This window comes from Alligator mississippiensis, chromosome 4 (genome assembly GCF_030867095.1).
Source record: "Alligator mississippiensis isolate rAllMis1 chromosome 4, rAllMis1, whole genome shotgun sequence".
Lineage (NCBI taxonomy): Eukaryota > Metazoa > Chordata > Crocodylia > Alligatoridae > Alligator > Alligator mississippiensis.
Window position 1 is genome coordinate 231595359 of NC_081827.1, and position 12440 is coordinate 231607798.

General features: G+C 39.7%; 1 long non-coding RNA gene across 1 annotated transcript in view; it reads right to left on the reverse strand.

Annotated features, from left to right (window-relative positions):
• Nucleotides 1-4360: 4360 nt before the first annotated feature.
• The window catches only part of LOC106738171 (uncharacterized), a 64397-nt gene continuing 56317 nt past the window's right edge, over nucleotides 4361-12440 (reverse strand). The window contains exons 14-16 of the long non-coding RNA XR_009462126.1: nucleotides 6685-6782; nucleotides 5844-5986; nucleotides 4361-5289 (exon numbers count right to left, since the gene is read on the reverse strand). This is a non-coding gene — a long non-coding RNA (uncharacterized LOC106738171). The remainder of the gene's footprint in view (nucleotides 5290-5843; nucleotides 5987-6684; nucleotides 6783-12440) is intronic.

Genomic DNA, 12440 nt, shown 5'->3' on the forward strand with positions numbered 1-12440 from the left:
TTCTCCTTAAGTCAGTACCTAAGGCTGGTGCCCTGCTCACCCCTACTACTTCCTCACTACCACCTTAGTTACACTGCTACTCACAATTAAGCCCACTGAAAGATCTGCCAGATAGGCGGGGAGGGGAGAGAGGGATGGGGAACAATTTCTGATTATTCTTAAAGTATCACTAACTTTGTCTGGGTCCTGCCATAGGATGCACCTCTGACAATGCCCCTCTGCAGGCACAGTTAAAGAGAATGAATGGCCCTCTACGTAACTAAGAATTCTCTTATTCACAGATGGTCAAAGATGTAGGTATATCCCCTGCCCTTCCTCCTCCACAGCACAGCCACACAAAGGAAGATCTGGTTAAACCTCTCTCCCACTCATTACCAAATACTGTTGGACTTCTTGTTAACCTCCCACAGATACTTCTGCAGAAATGTCTGATTTAGCCTAAGACTCATAGTATATTCTGATGTATGTGAGCATTCTTAAATCCATTTTATCAATGAGCAAGTGAAGTCAAAGAAAGCATCCTTATACATTTTAGCATTTTATTCATTTCCTGAATCTTAGTTTTATGTTTCATTTTTTTATTATTATGAAATTCAATAAACCTTTTGTACATAATAAGAGCAAGAAATAATGCAATATCCAGAACCAACTGATTTATAAAATGTTATCTCTTATAATGTTATAAGAGTTATAACACTGGGACAATGGCAATGACTACGGTGATGCAGTAGTAAACCTAAAAGGATTATAGCAAACTCTGAACTTCTCATCTGCTTTAATCTCAGATGTAATCTCACATTTATCTTTATTCAACACTTCAATGCAGCCATTCAAAATCATGACCAAAAAGCACCTTATGGTAACCTACCTTCATCTCCTGCACAAATATATATAAATATTGTCCCCATTAAAATATCAACCTCTGTACGTACTTACTAGACCTCTATGTTTACTACTTATTTTCTCTATATATCTTATACTACATCCATCATTATCTGTGAAAAGCCATGTGGTAAATGCTGACAGATATTCCCTTTTTAAATGGCATCTATGTCTTATATCACACAGATTTCTATTGATTACTTCCATTTCTTACCGTTTACATATACTCTAGATTCCTTTTTAGCTGAACATACATTAAACCCATCAAAGTCAAAATGATCTGACATTTCCTCATAGTAGTACTTCACATGTGGGACAGCTTAATGGCATTGCAATTAATATATGCATAAGTACAACCTGCATTATCAGTGTAAAAGGCAAGTTAACTACTTGATCCCACATAATAACACAATATCAAAGGTTCTGTAACCAGTGCAAACATGTACCTTTGAAGGTACATGGTGAGAATGAGCAGCTATTCCTTCAAATTCATAGCTAGTCTTGGCTTTATAACCACTAAAGCATTTTTACACTAAAAAAAATTCAAAATATAAAAAAAAGATGATGAAGGGAGACAATACTACATTTTCTAGTGGTATATAGTTGGTAAGTTCAAATGGAGATGAACCAGTTTACATCACCAAAGAATATGGCCCATATTCTAAAACAGAGTGTAGATAACATTTCTTACCATATTACATAAGAGTTGTACAGAGATGAAAATGAGGCCTTGAGAAAGCAATTTTGAAGAATGATTGCTTTATGAAAATCAAGGCTAGATGCCTGAAACTAGACAAAGGAGGATGGGTTGAACAACCCTGCATTTTTTTAAATAGTCTTAGCATAATTTTTAACTGTCCAATTCAATAGAAATTTTTAGCATGTAAAACCCCAAGAAACAGGGAAGAAAGCCTGCATACTTGAAACTAGCAGATATAGAGCCATTTTACAGTTCACTAGGCAGCTTAACATGAACTTAATAGTGACAATTGTTTTAAATTGAGTCAAATAACAAATACACATTTCAGAGATTATGAAGTTTTGCACTGCATTTTTCTTTTTATCTTTAAAAGAAAACAATGCTAATAGTTTCCTTTTTCCTACACTCAATGACTATTTACTACTTTTTTGATGTGGACTTTCAAAATACAAAGAAGGTTTGGCAAGTTTTCAAAGTCTGTCTTCAAAGTCAGCTCTTAAGTACTTTTTATAAAAACATGAAGAATACTTCTTACTAAGGAGAATTGATAATGTACCGCTTTCATTATTTGTATATGGAACACTGTCAGATAAATGCACATGGATTCATTTGTATGGACCTACTCTGTTAACCTTATGTATGAAATTGATTTCAGGAAAAGAATTTGATCACAAGAGTCAGTAACATAACAATTCCTTTCTACTAGAAGCAACTCCAGACATTATAGACCCAAATTTCAAAGAAGAAAGTTACTGTACTTGCAAGTTTAGAGTCAAAGTTGACAGTTGTTCCAAACAGAGTGGTCAGAAGCAGGAAAAAAATAAACATATGTTTCCAGGATTTTTTTTTCAAATGCCATACAATAATAATGGTATCAGTATGTCATTACCCTGTTAGTAAGTTACGTATGGAACTATAAGCAAAGTAGTTCAAATAATTTGTTGCTAATTACTTAATCTTCATACTGCCCTTTGAGGAGGTAAAGCATTTGGTAAGTGCTAAGTGCCACTCTTTTGTGTTGCTTGAAGATTTTTAAATCATCATGAATCAAGCAAAGCTAACTATGACTTACTGTGCAGAACTGCATTGTAGACTAAGCAAAGTAAGTTTGAATCATTTGCAGAGAATCACATAGATCTGTTTGCTTCACTTACAAACTGAACTTGGGGCCAAATTCAGAGGTGATTTGTAAGGTGGTGCAAATTAAATGTTATAAGTGCAAGTGGATGTGAGTGAGTGCAAGAGAGTCTATGCTGGTGTTGCTTACATGACAGGGGGCCTAAAAAAGGTACAAGCTAAAGCAGGCAGCAGGAAAAGAGCAACTCTGAATTTACACCTCCTTACACCCTCCTGTCACTTTTTCTACTACAGCTTTCCCCTCCGTCTCCTCAGCATGTGGTTTAAAGCAATCTAAGCTCCCTGAGCCAAAATCATCCCTAGGATGATTCAGCTGACTTCCATACAGCAGTAACTTAGGAATGATTTGGGGCCAAGAAGTCTCAAGTGGTGTAAAGCAAACCACGATACTCACTTGCAATACGTTGGCTCTCAATGTGTCCTGATTTGCAAAAAACATAGGCTTAAACATGTATATCATTTCAAGGACTTCTGAATCTGTGTCTATCTATCTATCTATCTATCTATCTATCTATCTATCTATCTTCTTGTTTCCCTTTTCTCTGACCCTTCAGATATCCCTTGCCTTCTAAGGTTGTAAATTCAAGATAGGGATTATAGTAGGGCTCTAGCAAAGTCAAGTAAGGGTTTCTCATTGACTTCACTCAAGCCAAGATTTCACTTTCTGTCTCTATCTTGGTAATGGTGTCCTGATCCTGACTCTGGGCTCTAGATATCAAAATGTGGGTAAAAAAAAATCATCAGCAGAGCTGAGTGGCTTGATAGAAGAATTCTTACAACCAGTTGTGGATCTTTCCTAGCTAGTCCCAAGGAACAACCCTGCTGCTTTACATCACCACTGTACTGCTAAAACCCTTTTCATCAGTCCCTTAGACTAGCAGTTTCTAAAATGACATCTCATCAGATCTTGCTTGCACTCACTCCTGTGGATAGTCCTGTTGATTTCATTTTGATTAGTTAGGAGATCAAGCATTGCTCAAAATTAGTAAGGTATAGCCACTGGATTAATACCCAGTTTCTGGTTCTACCTCTATTTTGTGACACTGGGCAAGTAACTTTTTGTCTTTGTCTCCCTTCCAATCAGCTTGCTTTCTTGTCTATTTAGCCTGTGAGTTGTTTGGGGCTCAGAATATCTCATAATACATCTTTCTACTCTACCTGGTTCCATAGGACTTTAATTTCAGCTAGGACATCTAGCCCCTATTCAAATACAACAACAACAGCAACTAGGTCTTAAATCTGTAATGCTGCCAAAATTACCTGCCAGAATTAAACTCCATTACCTCCACCCAATGCTCCTTAAAGTTTTGCATCCCTGTTCTAACATTATAGGTATCAGCTGTGCAGCACTACTGGCTCCAGCTGTCCGAAGGAGCCAGAGGCCACTTTGGAACCAGTTCTACTGAGAGGCAATAAAACACACTATTAGGTCACTCTCTGTTTGTTGTTTATTGGTTTGTTTGTTTTTTTAATGAAAGCTAAACTGAAACATGAGAACACAAAATATTTCAAAAAGTTATAGTGATTTTTTTAGCAGGTACTGTTATACATAATAAAAGTGAATGTATTTAAGCAAGATAGCAACTTGTTCTGAAAAAAAAAAAATCAGTAAATAGTGAAAATAAAATGTGTATTATCAAAGATAAGGGAGGACTACAGGATGGAAATAATGTATGAATAGGTGCACAAAAAAAATACTAAACTACTATTTTTCACAAAGCTTTTCTTAAAAACTGGATCACAAAGCATGTTATAGAAAACAGGAGGATGGATGGAAGGAGGAAGTAAAAAGCGGAACAGATATACTTTCAGTCAAGATCTGATATGAAGTAGCAAGGCAAGAGCTGCAGAGTAGAAGGCTCTCACACTGACAGAGGAAGGATTCTAAGGAGGAACAGGGTGCATGGTAGATGAGCAGAAAAATTGAGGAAGGCAATAAAAAAATGAAGAGCCAAATTCTTTTAATGGTTACATCAGTTTAACTCAGCTGACATCAATGGGTGTTTTTGAGAACATTGCTGATCTAATATAGCCTGAAATAAATGTATAAAGGGTTTGGAAACAAACAGGCTGATTTTGATGGGGAAACTAAAATGAATGGGGAGCTTGTGGGGGAGCTGTTGGACAAGCTGTCGCTTAGACTTCCTGAGAGCTAGCTCCCTCCCCAAGACTGCACATGCTTAGCTTCACTGAAAAGTACTACGGTGACAAATGCCAGTCCTTAAAACCCCATCACACATGGATTTGTTGGCATAGCTATTTATTACCCTCATGTAGTCTATTATCTTTTTGATCCATGGGATTTTTGGTTTGTAGCATTAGCATTAATAGAATACCAGTATCTTAGTCTTCCCTCAGATTGTGTAGAGAACAGACATTGGAGTGTATTGTCCATGGAAATGGCTAAAAAGCCTACTCCAGCATCCTTGCTGATCGCTGCCAGGCAGTTGCTATGTCAGACAGGGCAACACCCTCCATTCCCCATGACTCACCCTGCAGTGCTGTGCTACTAGTCACCCATGTGTGGACTGATGTCGGCACATCCTTTCCCAGCAGCTTAACTTCACTGTCTCCTCACAGACAAGACAGAAACCCAGAATAAATCTCCAAATACTATCCTTGTCTCATACAAATCCAGAAATGGTGCCCCATCTTCTCATACCTAGAACCCCAGCACCAAACCACAGAGCTCTAGGGTGCCTATCTAACTATCAGATAGTGAGCAATCTGGCTACCCTGAACCAATTACAGTACTGCTTATAGGTAGCCCTCAATGGCAGTACTCAGGTATGGGCAAAGATGACAAAGAAACAATAAGAAAAATCAGATTTTACAGAAACTACTCTCCATCCTCACCCATTATCACACAGACTGTATTAGCTTTGGTCATAGACCCAGTAATCTAATATTTGCAAGAGCTAAGCCATCCCATTTACAGGATGCCGGCCATCAGTCTATCTAATCTATCCCTGCTCCCTGTTCCCCAGCCATTTTCTTGATCCAGTGATGTTTCTTCCCCTTGACCCTCCCCATACCTATTTCTTCTTTTCCCCAATTTGTAAGGCTCCTTATTTCATGCATGTCTTTCCTTTCAGCAAGAGTCATGGTAAGGCATGCAACATACCTGGAGTATCTTATTGCCCTGTGATTTCACCCGAATCTCATGTTTGAAAGAGCCAAATTCCTGTGTTAGGCATTAGGAACTTGGAGCACAGTTCTATCTGTGTTGTTTGAAGGTTTCTGATTTTAAAAAGCCAGGTTTCCTGTCTTTAAGGAAAAAAAATAAAACAAAACTTGTAAGCCAGGTTATCATTGGAACCATTCAGCAAAGTGTAAATGAATAAGCGCTTTTCAGCCCAGAAGCCACAGTGATTCTTTGGCAGATTGAATGGTATTGGTCCACTGTACAGGATGATGGCATGATTTGGAAACCAAGCAGAAGGTTTGCATTGTAGTAGCTTAACTCCATGGTGGATACATTCAGGTTGCGGCAGAGGTAGGCCTGAAGACCCTTCTCTACTTCCATTGAGTATGGGCTGGTTAAGGTTCCTCATAAAGTATTTAACCAGTGACCAGTGAGAGTAAATTTAATCAGGATTTGTCACTAAAACTACATGAAAGCATTAAGGAGTAGGTCCTGCAATAGATACCAAACCAGAATCTAACACATGGCAGTGCAGCTGTTGCTTTTTTTTTTAAGATCATGAAAGACAAAACATTAAGAGTAAATTGAGAGAAGAGATGCTTATCACCAAAATTATGGGACTAGCATTATTTTTGGATTCCTAACCCTGTTTGGGCCATCAGAAAATACAAAGGACCAGATTCAGCAAAACATTATTTCTAGTTTTCTAGGACAGAAACTATGAAAGACTTAAAATAAATGTATTTTTTTCAGGCCTGTGGCATTCTGTGCAGAAACTCTGTTAGCGTGCAAACTAGATATTTCTTTTATAGACACTCACCCACCCAAGATTACTTTCAAAACCAGTTTCTTCACAACATATTTGTTTGGTAGATGTTGCTATCTCTTCCTCTTTTTCTGCTTTTCAGAAAGCTTTGCCTAATAGAAATAGATACATAAATTTAGATCTCTTTACAGTTACTCAAAGTTTTAAAAATGATTTATGAATAATAATCCAGTGGGGGAAAACATATAACTTTGTTCTGTAATCTCTGCTCAAGAAAATGTCCGAATAGTCATTTTGAAAAGTTGCTCTGAGTACATAGACAGCTGTTCCTCATACATACTGTGAATGTTTCTTTTAAATTCCTAAGGACGCAAGAGTTTGATACAAAGCCAGTACCTCTAGAAATGGCGAAAACTAAACACACCCCATACTGATGCTTTTACTGTCCCAACAAACTTTCTCCTACAACTAAAATGTTAAAACTTTTACCCCACATCCCACATTGGGAGATTAGTCCAATAACTAATGTTCTGTCCAAGTAAAATACATTTTGTCATTGCTTGAAAATGTTACCTTTCACAGAAGTATAGTATTTCTGACCAGCAGGGAACATATGTCAACATTATCTATTATTACACAATGTCAGGACCAGAAAGGGAAGGTGGGTGGTGGATGTTAATAACAACTTAAGCGAATTTCTAAAAGAGGCATTTGAGAAGTACAAAGCCAGAAGTTTTAAATGTTTTGTCTGATTGTAGCTGTGTCAGCAACCTGCCCCCACCACTAGTACAAACCTAATTCTGCCTGTGACCCAGTGCCTAGTTCTCTTTTCAATTTGAGCCAACACTTTGCTAAACTGGAAAGTTTGAAAAATACCTTAGAAAACTTCTCCACCAAAAAAAAAAAAGAAAAAGAAAAAAAGGGAAAAAAACCTCATCTGACTAGCACTGATGGAAGTAACTCCCACGCATTAAGGAAAACATTGTGATCACAAGAGATGTAAGGATAAAAAGCTTCTTTATTTTGTATTATTTATATTTGTAATAACCAATTCACTATGCATGTTTCTTTAGCTTTTGTGCATGAGTATTGTTAGCTGTCTTTGCCTGTACCATGCCTTAAAAATAAGATTCATTTCAGGAGCTTTCCCAGGATGCAAAGGTTTGGGCCAGTTTGGCAGGCTGGTAATATAGGAAGGAGTGCTTAGTGTCTCTTTTTTTTTCCTTTTTGTTTTTTGTTCATTTGTTTATTAAAAGGAAAGCTGTAACAACCTGCAGGTCACTAGACTACAATTGGGTAGAATTAGGTCCAGTTCCCCGTTTTGCCCCAGATTTCTTGGGCAGCCCTTAAAGAATCACAGAGTTTCATTGTGCCTCAGTTCTCTGTCTGTAAAAATGGGGATAATAGCACTTCCCTGCCTCTCAGGGGAGTTGTGAGAATGAATATGTTAAAGATTCTGAGTCACTCAAATACTATGCTAACAAGGACTTTATAAATACCTAAGATAAACAGATAGCAAACTGCAATGTATACTTACCACACGCATGCAAGATTTCACTTTGATAAGCAAATTTAAATTGCTGAGACAGCATGATTAAGTCTTGGGGAAGGAATTTCTCTGTCACTCAGGGGCTTGTCTATACCAATGCAATGCTATGTAGATACCAGAGCTAGTTCTGAATAAGCTCCCTTAGGGACTGGAAGTAGTTTGTTTGTATTAGTAAGGTGCTTTACCACACTTATGTAGCCTGCTTCTTAGCCAGGCTAATTAGCTAAGGCAGAGAGTTGTACAAATACAGCTATCCAGCTTCCAGTACCCAAGGCGGCTTATTTAGAGTTAACATAGATATCAGAGCCGAGGCGGGTTTGTGTCAGGTAAACATACCTTCAGTCAGCTTTCAGGCCCGATACCTTTATGTGACAGATTTATAGCCCTGCTCCAATCCCCTGGCATTACTTGGGGTGGGGCTGTTTTGTTTGTACAATCATCTTATAATTACTCCCATTTCTGCCATCAGCCTTCAAGTCAAAATAGGTTTGCATCAATATTTGGTACAGAGTGGGTCAGGGTGACATCTTAGAGCAAGGGTGTTTAAGATACAGCTCATGGGCCAAATCTGGCCCTTAGTTCTGCCCATGGGTGTTGGATGGACCCCCAGACGGCATGCTGGATGGTCTCACATGAAGTCCATGGAGCGGTCAAGTAGCTGCCATGTGCGGCATGACTAGAGCGACCGCGTGCAGTTATAGGGCCATGTTGCATGCTGCAGCAGCTGAGGCTGTGCAGCATATCCACGTGGCAACTGCTTCAGGGCCACGTGGCACATTCCCATGGGGGCCAGGGCAGGACTGAAATGCAGAGCCTGTATGTAGGTCCAGTCCAGCTCACAAGGCAGCCCCACAAGCACTCATCCAGCCCATGGAGCTGAATGAGTTTGACACCCCTTCCTTAGAGACTAATAGGTTCAGAAGGGAATGAAACCTCTAGTAAAGTAGGTTATTGCCTACAAAAGCTTATGCCTGTGAATCCATGCGTCTCTCAGGATACATACAGGCATTAGATTTAGATCAGCCTAATCAGAGTTAGGTTCATCTAAATGCCCAGGCATTCAGGAGGTGCACTAACTTTGAGAAAGGGTAAACCCAATCTAGGAAAGGGTTAATAGGATCTCCTGAATGTCTGGACATGTTCCCAGGACAACCTCAGTCTCAGGAAAGCCACCAATTTGCCCCAGTCCGGGGGGCTCTGCTATTCATACCCTACCCCTGCCCCACCTGGACAACTCCCCTCCTCAGTCCCTGTCCCCCCCACTGAACCCACTAGCCCTTTTCCCCACCCCAAGTTTCTTATATCATCTCCTAGTAGCAGCAAACAGCTCTACATGCTGCTCCCATTCTATATTTTGGTGGCTTCAGGTAAGACACCTAAACACAGAGCAGGTGGGGCAAGTACCCCAGTACCTCCTGGTACATCCCCCAGTGTGCCACTCCACCCTACCTTCTGTCTGACTCCAGATTAGCATGGCTCACCTACTCTCTGCTCATAAATATTTGGGAGACTTTCACTTTCCTCCAAAATTCCTACAAACAAAAATGACCATGTATAAAGGGTCATGGAAAGTAAATCAGATTCAAATAGCAGAACTATTACGTGGTCCTTCATACGTAAGTTCACTAAACATTGGCCCATACGTCTGTAGTCCTGAGCTAAGTAAAGGGAGGGAAAAGACACAGAGGAAGAGAAGGATTTTTTCATTCATCCCTGAGGAAAGCAGTGGCTCATGTCACCTGAAGGCCATGAGAGATTCATGTCAGTCAACCCTCATCCTCTGGTATCCTTGGGTCAAGTAGTGCTTTCAACATGCAACTGTCACAGAATTTCAGGGTCACTCAGTGAATCAGCAAGATGGTTTCTATGACCTAAGGGCAGGCTTATGGGAGTAAAAGTTAAATACAGGGATTTACTCCTGTTAAATAAGAAGAAGGAAGAAAGAAAACATCAGTTTCCCAGAAATGGCTATTGAACAGAACGGTTGGAGGTGTTTCAGAATGGTTGGAGATCTGGGGATGCCATGGAGGGTATTGAATAGGGGCAGATCACTCTGGAGCTACCTAGTTTAGTGCCCTCTTTGTATAGCATCCACTTCTGCCACTATCGGAGGCTGGATGCTAGGCTAGATGGACCATCGGTCTGACCCAATATGGCATGCTTATGGTCTTAGGTTCTTATAAAAAATGGTCTGTCTCGCAGTAGAGACTAAGCCACTGTCCAACAGTCCCTGTGGTTTCCAGCTACCTATGCATCCTGTTCCCTCTTCTCCCACTCAACTCTAGTGTCCGACTAGATGTAGAATGGCTGGCCTCTACAAACTATTTCATTGTCCTGTGGCTATATATGACATTAAACTATTTTTAAGACCCTTGTAAAAGGGTATCACACTGTCTTTCCAATGGGCCACATCTTAACATGTTCATAGTAAGATTTTTTTTTAAATAAACAATGTATTTCTCCTGCACAACAACCCAGCATTTTGGGCTCAATAGGATTGATATCATCTCACCTACTTTCATATCTATTTGCAAACGCCATGTAATTCTTTACTGGGGTTTTTTTGTTTTGTTTTTTTTATTTCCAAAGCACAAATCCTTCAGGGTATCTATTCCTCTCAAAATACAAATTATTCTATTCCCCAGTAATTATCTATTTTGCATACAGTTACACAGCTGAATCAGAAGTAGCAAGATCTGAATAAATATATAAATAATGGACACACTGAGGTGTAGTTTCTCATGTTTAACATAACACAGGGGAATACATTTTTATAGCAAGCCAGTAAATGTTGTAAACTGATGTTTTCAATTGCACTGACTTAGAATTAACTTCTAACTGTGAGATCTAAACTAGTTGCAGCTTTTTATAATCTCATGTTTTAAAGCTGTAATGCTTTTTTTGTCAGCTGTTATAGAAGAAATCATATTTTACTGGGAGATAGTAAAGGTAAAGCACAGAAAAGGTAAAATGGAAGCTGCTTAAATATTTTGTTTAATTTGATTTCACTCAGTGATATAAAGTACAGAGAGCCCTGACACGCAAGAGGAACAGAGAAGTGCTGTTTGTTAAAGAAGAGCATATGTTGTTGCCCAAACTTATGGTGTGCACTCAAAGAAAAGGGGAGAAATGGGAAAATATATGAAAACATAAGAAATGAAAGGCTGTCCTTTCCTTGTAAATAGTATTTGCTTAGCTTAGACAAAGCAAAGCTGAATTATTATTTTGCAAATAGCAGGGACATTTCATGCACAGTCACCAACTCTTCCCACTACAAACCATGGCTCATATGGTTCATTCTCAGATAAAGCAGATAATAAAGTGAGAAAAGGCACCATCCTGAAGTCAGTTTTTGTCCAATAATCAGAGATAGTGAAAAAGTCACTGCACACAATGAAAAACCTGAAGATTATGACTGGATAAACCTACTGATCTGGTGCATCTTTATCAGTTATTAGTTATTATTTTAATACATTGTGGTTCCAGAAAGAGGGACTTACTGTACTTGGTACCATAAAAATGTAACTGCTAACCCCATATGAATTGAAAGCAAAAGGTAATTGGAGAAAACAGGCATAGCGAGGGAGAAATGACTTCCAGAGGTCAACAGCAGGTGAAAGTGGCAATGCTAGGAATAGAAACTAAGGGCATTTGTACACAACACAGGGGTTTAATTCTCCATAAATTGAAGCAGTGGCTTCTTAAAAACACCGCTTCAGTTTAGGGTGAAGTAAACCCCCGTGCCATGTACACCCATCTCCGCCTGATCTTTACCTGCCTCTCCAGTGGCAGGGAGGGGAGAGCGAGCTGCTGGCGGTCAGAGAGGTCCCTGAGCTGCAGGGGGGTGGCAGGAGGGGGCTGGTGCTTCCCTCCATAGCAGCTCCAGGGGAGACCCTGCCTGCCTACCTGAGCTATGCAGGGGCCTGGGCAGGCTTGCCACATCAGGCTTGCCACTTTTTTTTTCCCTTCTATGGAGCCTGTCTTCCCAGGCTGCTGCCGGGCTGCCTGCACAGCCCCTGAGCCACACAGAGCCCAGTGCGGCTGTAAGGTAGGAAACTAAAACTCCTCAGAGGTGTTTTACTTTGCAGCGCCCCAAATCCATTTGCTGCTTCCCAAAGTCATTTAAGGTGCATTATGCCGCCAAATGTGCTACAGCAGCTGGAATTAATGCCAAATGTACAAACAGCAATATCATTAAAGCAGTGCAAACGGCATTTAACCTGTTTTAAACCCACTTTAAAGTGTCATCTACAAATGCCCT